The 11,954-nt window shown below is 39.3% G+C and overlaps 1 pseudogene; it reads left to right on the top strand.

The window, feature by feature from the left end:
- Positions 1 to 3,738: 3,738 nt before the first annotated feature.
- LOC128456212 (hairy and enhancer of split-related protein helt-like) lies at positions 3,739 to 11,671 on the top strand (annotated as a pseudogene).
- The last annotated feature ends 283 nt before the right edge of the window (positions 11,672 to 11,954 follow it).

Raw genomic sequence — 11,954 nt, 5'->3', positions numbered from 1 at the left:
GTATTGATATTCCATCTGTGTTTTCTCGTGGGGTTGAACGCTCTGAAGCCGTTCCACAGTATTTTCCTGGTTCAGGTTGTTAAAAGCTCATCTGGCTGGAACATGAATGTGATGTCTGCTCCTCAGCTCCCTTTTAAACCGTGAGCCATGCTTTACATATATTGCTATATCGGCATATGATTCTGAATTAAATTTTCATTGAATACACTAATTCTTTCAAATTATTTGTGTATCTGACACTACGTTCTAACAAGGTTTTTTTAAACTTAAATTAGAGATGGAAATTCTAAATATATACATAAAAAAAAAGGTTTATGACTGCTTATGAACAAATGTAACTCAGATAATCAAAATTACATCAGAGGGCAATTTTTTGGACTATGTAAACTCCAGGGAATATATATATACATCCAAACCATTAGTCATTTTATTTTAATAATATATCAAAATTACTTTTGCCACTCCCAGGTGCATAACATTTGAATAAAGTAAAATAATATGATTAGTTAAATAAGATTCAAGCACGCAGCTGTTTTTGACAACAAAGCATCTAAAACATTCAGAAATAAGTATGTTTCGTAGACAATTTTATTGATCGAGATTAAAATACAATGCTTTTAAATTTCGAAAATATATACTTAAATTAAAGACAAACCAATAAGCAGACAACACAAGGCTAAATAAAGAAATATTTGAATATAAATATATAAGTATAAGTAAATATATTTGAACATGGCGCTGTTTTTGACAGGAAATTTAATTAATAAAGCCAAACAAATAATTTAATTTATATGGGCTCCTCAGTATATTAAGATTAAAATACAAGGCTTTGGTTTGACATTAATTAAAATTGATCAAATACATCTAAACACTTATTCAAATAAGTGCTACTTAGATTAAGAAGATTGAAATACAAGGTTGTTTTGTGCCAAAGGCAAAACAAACTGAATTGATATGTCTATAAATATATCTAAACATTACTAAGTGTGTCACACAGTTGATCGAGATTAAAATACAGGGTTGTTTTTTTTCACAGCAAATAAGAGAGTGTAAAATACATCTCAAGAGACATACAAATTAAAAATGTCACTCAGTTGATTTAGATCAAGCTGTTTTACTTCAAAGAAAACAACACAGTATTGTGACATCTGAAAAATAAACGATATGAATAAATAAGACTTTATTAAGCTTAAGGCAGACAGATGGTGGATTCGCAGATTGTTTCCCAGTAATCCCACTTCCACCAACAGCAGAAAGCCCAACACAGACTGAGATTTAACACTCGGGATGAAATTCTGGGCTCCTGGTGTGATGTTCTGCCTCATCTGTTATGTGATGAATCCATCAGTCGGCTCAGCTCCGTCATTTGAATTCACATTGGAGAACATTAGCATAAATGTCCTGGAACTTTAAAGAGCAATGACAGAACAGTGGACCCTCCACCACAGTTTCTCCCGAGTGGATGTGAAGTGTCCCTCAAACATCTGAGGGAGTGCGGACATACAGTCGTAATATTTTGTTCCTTTTCAGCAAATTAACTGTTAATAATTCGCTTTCATGCTTCACATGAATCCGACCTGATGGCGATACGTCCACCGGCTCTAACAGCTGGCAAAATGTTGGAGCATTAGTAACAGATATGCTGAATTTCTCTTGGTCCTCTTTCCTTTTTTCTTCAGTTTGCATTTGTGATGAGGTCTCCCACTGCTTCTCTTGAAAGCAGCCATGAAGTCACCCTCAGTTGGAAAAGTATTTTTCAAACCCACAGTGGAGCTCAATAAAGATTTGAAGGACGGTTATTTCATGTCCTTTATCGTCAGTTTTCAGGCTGCTGATGCCCTGCCAGTGAAGACTGTTTACTACTTGAGGGTGTGAAACATGTTATCTGGCAGACTAATGGAGCGTTGGAATAGAATTAATGCTATTACTCAGTGTCCCAGTGCACTCATCTCCCCCCTGTTTTCTAAAAGCAAGTCGCTGTAAAGAAGTTGCAGCCTCCTGAGCCGCAGAAGGGACGGATCAGGTTGCTTTAATGCGTGGAGCCAGGCTGAAGACAGCATCCCTCTAGTTATCTGTGAGCATGAGGACAATGTCCTCAGAGAGGATGTGGCGGCTCTTATCTTTGTCACTTGACACACAGGGAACAGCTGCGATACATCAGCCTGCTTTATCATCCAGCTTTTCAAACGCCGGCCGAGTCTTGCCCATCGCAGCTGTGAACAACACATTATTGTTTTCACAACAAAACCACATCAGATAGCAGAGGCCAGTTAGGGATTCACTAAAAAATACAACATGCAACCTTATCGTCAACGACGGGGCAATTGGGAAAAAAGAGAATTATATCCGTGTTGAGATGTTTACCTTTGACCCGGATCCCGATCTGAACATGCATCCGAAAACACTGTCTTTGTAAACACCTGGATGAAATGGCAGTGTGTCTGAAAGAGAAAAAGAAACCAAGTGCAGTTTAAAGAATAAATAAAATAACACTTAAGAAAAAAAAAAGGATTGGATTTGTGCCGGATGCGTCTCTGTGGATGTCACAGCGTGTCCCTGAGGTGATGTGTCATTAACAGCTGCTGTGTGTGACGCAGGCTGACGGCAGCTTCCACCTTCACAGGCAGCAACGTGTTTCTCTCTTTTACTGTAAGAGAGAAAGACACTTTACAGTAGCCCCTGTTACAATGGGATGAAGCCGCACTGAAAAAACGGAAACCAGGGGGTTATTCCAGCTGAAATATGTGCCACGATTTCAAATATAATCAACCGCATCCCCCCCATGACGGAGCGTACTGCAATGGATTTAAGGGAAGCACTGAACTGTTCACACTGCAGGTTTAAAAGGGATTTAAGGAAGGGGGGAAATATCTGCAGCGCGGCGCTCACAAACAGAACCACCAGGTTTAGAGAAGTACAAGGTGAAATCTTCAAAAGGTGTCAAAGACGTCCTTCACGGCAGCATCCACCGAGAAGAGAAATCACAGTCGGTCTTTTCAAAACTCAAAAACTCAGCTCTGCAGTGGATGTAAAGAAAAAAGGTGGAGGGGGATGTCCTCGAGACAGCTGGATGCAGCCCCTGAGGCGAATACAGAAAAATGAAAAAAAGGGGAAAAATTACTTTTCTACCCTGTAATAAAAGAATCCGTTTAAAATATCAGAAGAACATGTATTTTCCTTCAGAGTGGTGTCTTCCGTCTGTCGGGTCAATGTGAACGCACACGTACAATTACAGTAAAAGAAGCGAAATAGAAAAACGATCATGATTTTTTAATTTTAAAGAATAAATTTAAAGAAAAGCAAGTTGCACCTTGAGAGAATCCTGAGCATCATCAAAGCTAAACGGGTTGAAATGACTTGGATAAACAGTTCTTTTCTAATCAATGTTGTGAATATTGTAATTTTGTTGATGTTCTCAGTTACACGAGGGGATCCCTCACAGGTTTGAAAGTTTGGTGATGAGTGAGCTAACGAGCTAAGAAGCTAAAATATAATTTCAGAGATGAATTTGTAAAGGAGCCTTGTTGCTGCTCTGGAGCTGCTGCACCAGACAAAGCGATAACATTTAAAAATGTTCATCTTATCTCAAACAAGAGATAAATGATTAATGATGTGAGACAACATTTGTTTTGCTCTAGCCTGCAATAACATAATGGACATGAAAAAATCTGCCAGTTCTTGAAACAACTGCATAATCCTGCAAGAACTAAATTGCACATTTGCATTATTCTGGTGAGTATGGAGAACCTCATGCGTTTGGCGAGAGGGTTGGATCCAGCTGAGAAGCCTGATGACCTGCAGGAGAATATCATTGAGCTGCAACTTCCCACTGCTCCCCTTCTACAACCTGTATGAAACGCGATCTGTTACTAAGAAAAAGGATCCCCTGTACTCGTATAAAAAAGGTTCCTCTGAAAGTTTTCTTATCGATGGATTCTGAGTCAATCAGGCAGCTTTCCCGTAAGCTCGCACTCGCACGAGCTGTTATTGAAAATTAAAGTTTGTCTCTGTGGACAAAGCAGCAGATTTATTGCGCTGCACCTCCACAATATGTCCCATTACTTGTTTGGACCTGATGGGACACAGCTGTGGAGGCAGATGTTGGAACTGGGGAAATAATCCTCTTGTGACATGTTAAGTGTGCCGTACACACAGAGATAAACAGTAGTGCCTCATAATTAAAGCGCTCGCTGCTATATACTGCGGAGAAAAACCATTTGAAGTCATTCCACAGACACCGAGTTGAATCGAGGTCTGTTCTTTGACTCGGCCTCTTCAGAAGACACTGATGTAGTTATTTTGGAACCACTTCTGTGTGACTTTATGTTCGGCTTAGCTGTTTTGCTGTAAGAATAAATCTTTTCCCGAGAGGTAAATCTCTGTCAGGATGCAGCAGGTTTTCCTCCAGGTTGTTTGTTGGTATTTTGCTGCATTCGTTCACCCCCCCAGCCTCTTGACAATCCCTCCAGGGCCTGCAGCAGATCAGCTTCACCACGATATGATGGCGGCTTTTATCAGACTAATCATAGTCTTTTTATTTTTAAAGCCTCACTGGGCTTTAAACACAGTCAGCATCGGTCGTCCACATCTGACCAGGTTTAAATGGCCACACTTAAACTAAGAGGGAGAAAGCCTGTTGTCAGGCACAGTAGTGTGAAACAATAAATCATATACATTGGGATAATGGTGCACACTTTTTGAATGGTGTACCCTCAAAGGCATTCACGGTGCTCCACTTAGTTATACACACAAAAATAAATTGTAGAAGCACTCAGCAGAGCGCCACCAGTCCCCTTGAATTCAATAAAGCTGCACAGGACTTCACACACTCATAGATTTCAATCCTGTAAATGTGCCGGACTTTTTCTTTTTTTATTATAATTGGGAAAACTTTAAAATACAGTATGTTAAACGTTTCAACCTACAGCAATATCATTATTTCTTTAGGAAATGAAAATTCATGGATAGGGTCATCACAGGTCACAACCCCACCCACACATACATACTAATCACTTTAATATGAACATATATCAATATATACACACTCCATATACACACACTTATACACAACAACACGACAAACATGAAACACTGGGTTCCCTAAAATAGATGCAGGCTTTGAAGAGACCTTCCGTCTCCACGTAGTCAACAGAAAAAATGTTTCTCCTTGTTGGTCTCGTCAGACATTGTCCTTTCTATCATTTTTTAGTTCTGCTCTGTGGGTGCTTGCTTATTTTTGCCTGATTTTCTTTGTCCGAGTTATTCCATAGCAAACTTTCAAAAAAACGAAAATGTCCCTCAAAGATACTCAAAGTTATAAAAATATAACATCTGGATTCTGCACCTGCACCTGGATGTCCCATACCTCCACTAAGTTTCATGGGAATTTGCTCAGTAATTTGTCTTAGCTTTTTCATAAACCTGCTGAACCAACCAACAGACCAACTAATGGACAGAACCTGCAGGAATGAGGTGAAATGCTGCTCGGCCACATACAGAGGGGGCATTGCAGTCTGTAAAAGTCCTTCTGTGTTTATGATAAGTAAAGTAAAGTCATCTGTTTATAAAGTTTCTAGTCACGTTTGGAGACACCTACTTCCACACGTGATACTATTAAAAATGTATGTGGGTTTCGTTGCCTCTGCCAAGAACATGGTGTTGTTTTGTCCCGTTTGTTTTCACTTAGAATTCCTGAACAATTAGCAAACTACCAACTGCTACTGTATGTGTGAAACCGACTTCAAGCTGGTGAATATTGGGCTATTTTTTCTTCTAAAATAAATTATTTTACACGTTGCACAACAAGCCTGCTTTCAGAAAAGCACAAATAATACTTTGTAAATAGATAGATAGATAGATAGATTACTTTATTCATCCCTAAAGGGAAATTAAGTCGTCATAGCAGCCGGTACATTTGAATACAATAAAATACAATACAATAGAATAAAAAAAAAAAAAAAAAAAATATTGAGGTAGAAAGAATAAAAACAGAAACACAAGATAAATAGGTAGATAAGGTGCAGTGGCAAGATGATGGTAATAGTACTGATGATATGCTGGTAATGTTATTGTTAGATAGTATATAAAAATAGTACAGTATATATCGTATATAAATATAACATAATATATATTTATATATGATAGTAATTATACCATTTCCACCGCTAGAAACGCCTTTTCCCCATTAATTTTACGTCTGCATTTAAGGGTTTTAGGTTAGGAGATTATGTTTAAAACACATATATATACCTCAGAGTCAAATAGTTTTGATATCATTAGTCTGAATAATTTGCTGCAGGGCCACAAAAGAAAAAGGACGGTAAAGGAGAACTGGACATAAAAAAAGTTAAAAAGAAACAAAAGCTGTCAAGTAAAAAATATATTAATAACATAGAGGACTTCATCACACGGCCGATCTCAAAGGACTTTAGAGAACAAGTCCACCTAGATATGAGCAGAGATGGGGAGTTATGAATGAATAAGACAGGGAGGAAAGGACACCAGAAAGTTGAAGGACATTATGTCTAAATATGTTGGCAATAGAATATATTCAGATGTGGGCTAGTTACCAGGTTCGTACGGAGGGAAGAATAAAAGGACACACACAATGATCAACTGGAGCCACTGATTACGTTTAGATGAATTGTATTGGCTTTTAGAAAAATAATAAAATAGATTCAAGTGCAATCAGTAATATTCAACACCGGAGAGGGGGAGGCGTTTTCTGGACGAGAAGCAGAGCTGCTATATTTTGCTTTTCCAACCATTAACACTCTTCACGATCTCTCTGCCGGGACAGATGGTGCTTCACACACATCACCTCGCAGTTAACACAAGAGGAGTTAATGCTGGATGCATTGGCACCAGGGATATTTAACTTGTGTTTTATTGCACAGGTATGTTTGTGCAGATTGACTGGGAGAGATTAATTAAAGTTTAATTACACTGTTAAAATACTACAATTTGTATATTAGAGTATGGGTCTTTGAAACACTTACTAATAACTGAATTATTTATTTTTACGGCATAAACTAGGACACAGACATTTTATTTTTCTTAATCGCAACCCTTACAGTATTTGCCATTCAATAGATTAATTTACATAACATGTCATTTGGCAGACGCTTTCATCCAAAGCGACTTACAATTAGTCCACTCAACATCTATGAGGGGCATTCGGGATTCAGTATCTTGCCCAAGGACACTTTGGCATGCAAATGGGGAATACTGAGGATTGAACCACAGACCTTCTGGTTGGAGGACGACCCATGTATATATGTGTGTATTGCTGATTTATTTATTTTGTCTTACTTTGCAATTTAATTTTAAATTTTTATTGAGTTCACCTTTTCATCTCTTCGACCAGAACATTTGTCTTCCAACAAGAAAATGTTGCCTTAAAAATATGAATCATTATCTATGTATGTTTCATTTATTTATACAATTTAGCATAAAGCAAGAATCAGTGATATAAATTGTGCAACCTTACAGTAAATGTCACAGAAATAAATCAGAAATGCCAACGCCCAGCTGTCCCAGACTGTAGTTTTGATCTGCAACATAATTCTCAGAGACATTAACAATAACGTTAAAACAATAGAAATCCAACTCATAATGTTAAAAAAATAAATGTTTCTCTATCTTCCCCCTGATCCAGAGCCACATCAAACCTTAATGGTGGTACCTCCTTGGTGTTGGTGGTTAAACGTCTCCATCACTGCTAGTCAATACAATCTTGTGCATTGTCCACGTCGCACCTTATTTCCTCCCTTCTCTTGCACCCGAGTATTTGTGCAGCCAGATCCATCCTGACAATCATCTGCAATCGTCCAGCTTTTACTGCTTCAAGGAGGGAACATCTGATCACGGGTTCGACGGTCGTAAAGTTTTCACCTCCACCCGGAACAGATTTCCTCTCTGAGGGGATCAATAAGGTGGAGGGTGAAGTGACACAATCCATAATCTGGGCTGCCCACGACACTACGACTGAAAGAGAACAATTAAACACCACATCCTCCCGTGCAATTACACAGTTTATATTTCAATTCATTAATATGAATCCATATTTAACAGCTTTGAAATTAGTATGTAAATGTGCAAAATGGACCAATACATTCTCAGGTTTAGATGTAGTGGAGTGAGTTTTGTATCAAAGCAATAGAATGTGATCCATGGTGGGAATCGTGTAGATGTGTTTTGAAAAAAGTGGACTCGACATTGAAAAATGCAAGTCAGCAATCTTAAACAAAATGTGAAATAATAATCAAGTACGGAGCTAATTAGAACTTAATGTTTGAAAGATTTAATGTTTGAAAGAAGTTTATCAACTTAATGTGCTCAATTATGTCTGTTATATTTCCTGGTAAATTCCAGTCCTGCATGTCAAGGTCTCTAAGGTCCTGAGTTAAGACTTGTACGATTATTACAGGATATAACTCATGTAGATCTAAAGACAAAGTAAAGGAGATGGTGTGTTAATTTATGTCAAGGGAATAATTCATTGCAATTCTTCTGAACTCTTTTTCAAATATATAGATGGATAATAACCTGGACATATACATTTCAAAGGCTCCAAAGTCACATTACAGCGTTAGGAAAATAAAAAGGTTTCAGTTAAAATAAAACAAACTAAGAAAATAAAATGTACCTTCGAAAAGGCTGGCAGATCAGTTCGCTATGTTATCCACTGAAAATCTGCTCTTTTCCCAGGTCCCTACTCCAAAATGACTAAATGAATAAAGTATATCTCTGTGACTACAAGGGTCTATATGAATAATCCTTGTCTCTATAGAAAGGTAACGCTTTCTGCAGAGTATCAGTACAGATGTTACTGTGTCAAAGTAAAATGGAGGGAAGATTTTTTTTTTTTGACCATTTAGCTGAGACTTTACCTGTTCTAAATAAGTATAGCAAGTCCATATCAACATATTTTATTATTTTATAATGTGTTGTGCTTTCACAGTGAGAGTAATGTTGACTGGGTGGGTTTTAAAAGTGTAAAGAATGTGGTTTTAACAGCAGTATTTGTGTCATCCTTCAAACTAACAGACAAACAAGGAGCTTTGGTAAAGTTTCCAGAGTTGGGACACTGCAGATCTCTGCCAGGAGTGAGTTGGCGGGGGCTGCCACACTGAATGTCCTGTCATCCCAGGTTCTCAGGCTGATGGTGCGGGGGATGAGAGCAAACCCGTGTCCAAACACCGCAGTTACAGTGATGAGATATAAGGGTGGAGGGGGTCAGACAGGCACTCAGGGCCAAGGGCATGAAGGGATTTATAGATGAGGAGGATTTTGTAAAGGATGCAGGACTTGACTCGATGCCAGAGAAGTTGAATCAGGGTGGGGGGGAGATTGGGAGGGTGATGTGCTGCAAGGACTAAGAGGGTGAGAGACCTGGCAGTGGAGTTCTGCTCATGCTGGAGACTGTCCAAGACACAAGTTTTCTAATGTGATAAGTTTACAAACGTCTTGATGAAAACAGACTAAAACCCAAGACTTTTCCAATAATTAAAGTATAGACTTTAGCAAGAGCTTTCATGGCCTGAAATTCTCAAGACCTGCAGTTTTGTTTTGAATCTTCACCCAATACTACACTCTTGTTAAGATCATTCCCGTTAAAATGAGTAAAGGCTAATTGATGCTTCTCCGTTTTGACGGACACGGACAGATAGGACCGCCTTTTTCGCCGTGGAACCTCCTCTCCGGGCTCCTCGGAGAGCTTTTCGTGCAGCTCTGATTTTTCTAACAACACGTCGGCATGGCGGAGAGCCTATGGATAGCCCTTGGCTGTGATTGGTCCGCTAACGACAGTATATCGGAACAATTCATTTCCGGACCTGAAACTTTTTGTTTCATTTCCTATATCACAATAAACCCAAACACAACTACGATTCTACGATTAATGTGACAAGTGTGTTAAGCCAGCAAGAGTTGTCTGGCTGACGGTGGCTGGTTAGAGCCCTCACTGCATGTGTGTACGATCACACACAGTTATAACAAACGTTCATACTGGCGCTAGCGTCCGAGCCACCATGCTAACTGCGGTGGTAACTGTGAAAAAACATGCTGTCACGACTTTAATTCCACGGCTATCATGACACTGTTTCTCAAACACCGTCAGGCTAGAAGCAAACACTTGGTAGTAGTTAGTATCGGGAGTCCCTGCTGACTGTGTGTGGAAACTGGTGGGGGGGAGCTAGCTGCTTCTGTGTAGCTTCAAGCTGTTGAATTAGCAACGCATTTTGGAAACAAAAACCGGGGAACCGCTTCGCTAAGTAACGATTACATGCATTATGACCCGCTGGGTGTCACTTTATTTTATTGAGTTGCCATAGTACACTCTTTGTGTGAAAAGCCGGGAGCAGGTAAATAATGAATGTGGACTTCTTCTGAGAACTCATGAGGTAGGCTTCTCTCTTTCTTAGTGTACAGTCCTCAGCAACAGGTTCTTCGTAATTCAGTGGACCTCTGCGTGTTTTAACTTTATAATATGTCTCTTTAAGTTGAGATTCACTTCCGTGATTCCATGTGCTCATGTTGTTTCTCCCTCTGTTTTGCAGCGAACTCCCATCTCTCACAAAGTCATCGAGAAACGAAGACGGGACCGAATTAACCGCTGCCTAAACGAACTAGGGAAAACAGTACCGATGGCAATGGCAAAACAGGTATTATAAAGATATAATATTAGTGTATTTGACTTATCATTTATACTATATTGATGCATTTTTAATGCTGATCGATGGATGCTTATAGCAATTCTACTGATTGAAGGTTAATATTTGCAGTCGTTCATCTTGTAATGTTGAATTATTTCTTTACTGTTTTTTCAGAGCTCTGGAAAACTGGAGAAAGCTTAGATCTTAGAAATGACAGTTCAATATCTGCGAGCGGTGCACTCAGCGGGTTTTCCCAGAGGGAGAGATAAAGGTCAGTAAACTTTTTACGCAGCTCTTTTACTTTACGCATTAAACCACCAACATCTTGTCCACAAAATAAACTGAAATTCTCTATTCTGGTTGTACATAAATATAACTGTGTAATTTTTAATTTTTTAATTTTTTATTCTAATTATTGTTGTTTAAATGACATACTCCAGATAGTCGACAATCTGTCAAGTTTTACGCACCAGAATCACACCGTCAAAAACTTAAAGACTTAAGATATCGACAGGGTTGTAATCGTTGTTTACTTTATTTAGCTAAAGGTGAACTTCTCGCTGAGTTTGCGAACTACTTCCACTACGGATACAAAGAGTGCATGAAGAAAAACCTGGTGAACTACCTGACCACAGAGGACAGAGCTGGAACCAAAGACATCAAGTACGCACGGATCCTCGCCTTCTTACAGTCCAAGTCCCGAGCCCATATTCGGCTCCGTAGGCTCGATGCCGGAGGCGTCTGACTACCTTGGCCAGCTTCTCTCCTCCCCGGAGCACCAAAGCCACAGCCCGTCTGACTCCGTGTACCAGCAGAGTCCACCGGGACACTTCTCCTGGTACAGCTCGGCGCGCAGCCCTGCCATCAAGTACCCAACAGTGCAGCTCTCTGCGCACACACAGCAGCATGGTGGATACCTATCACCGGTGTAGGGACTCGATTACCACTATTTTAACTTCATCGGTCACACGCATGCAGACACGTTTAGTTTGCGCAGTGCGCAACACGCCATGTAAACACGTCTGCTATGTTTTGTTGTTCTTTCTATTTATATAACTGTGAATGATGGAAACTGTTTCTGTACATGTTGTAAATAAATATTTCTGACTTAAATTCAGCTTATTTTGTCCCTATTTAAATTTGCTCAGATTAAATCTCAGTGCGTAAAGATCATAGAAGTTACAATTACAACATTGATTCCTTTCAGACTTGAGATACGGCCCTGGATTCCAACCAGAGAATGCGAACTGAGCTCCCCCACCATCCTGCCACCACCTCCCATATATGTCACTTGAATAT

This window comes from Pleuronectes platessa, chromosome 14 (genome assembly GCF_947347685.1).
Source record: "Pleuronectes platessa chromosome 14, fPlePla1.1, whole genome shotgun sequence".
Lineage (NCBI taxonomy): Eukaryota > Metazoa > Chordata > Actinopteri > Pleuronectiformes > Pleuronectidae > Pleuronectes > Pleuronectes platessa.
The sequence above is the reverse complement of the archived record's forward strand: the minus strand, read 5'-3'. Positions and strand labels throughout refer to the sequence as shown.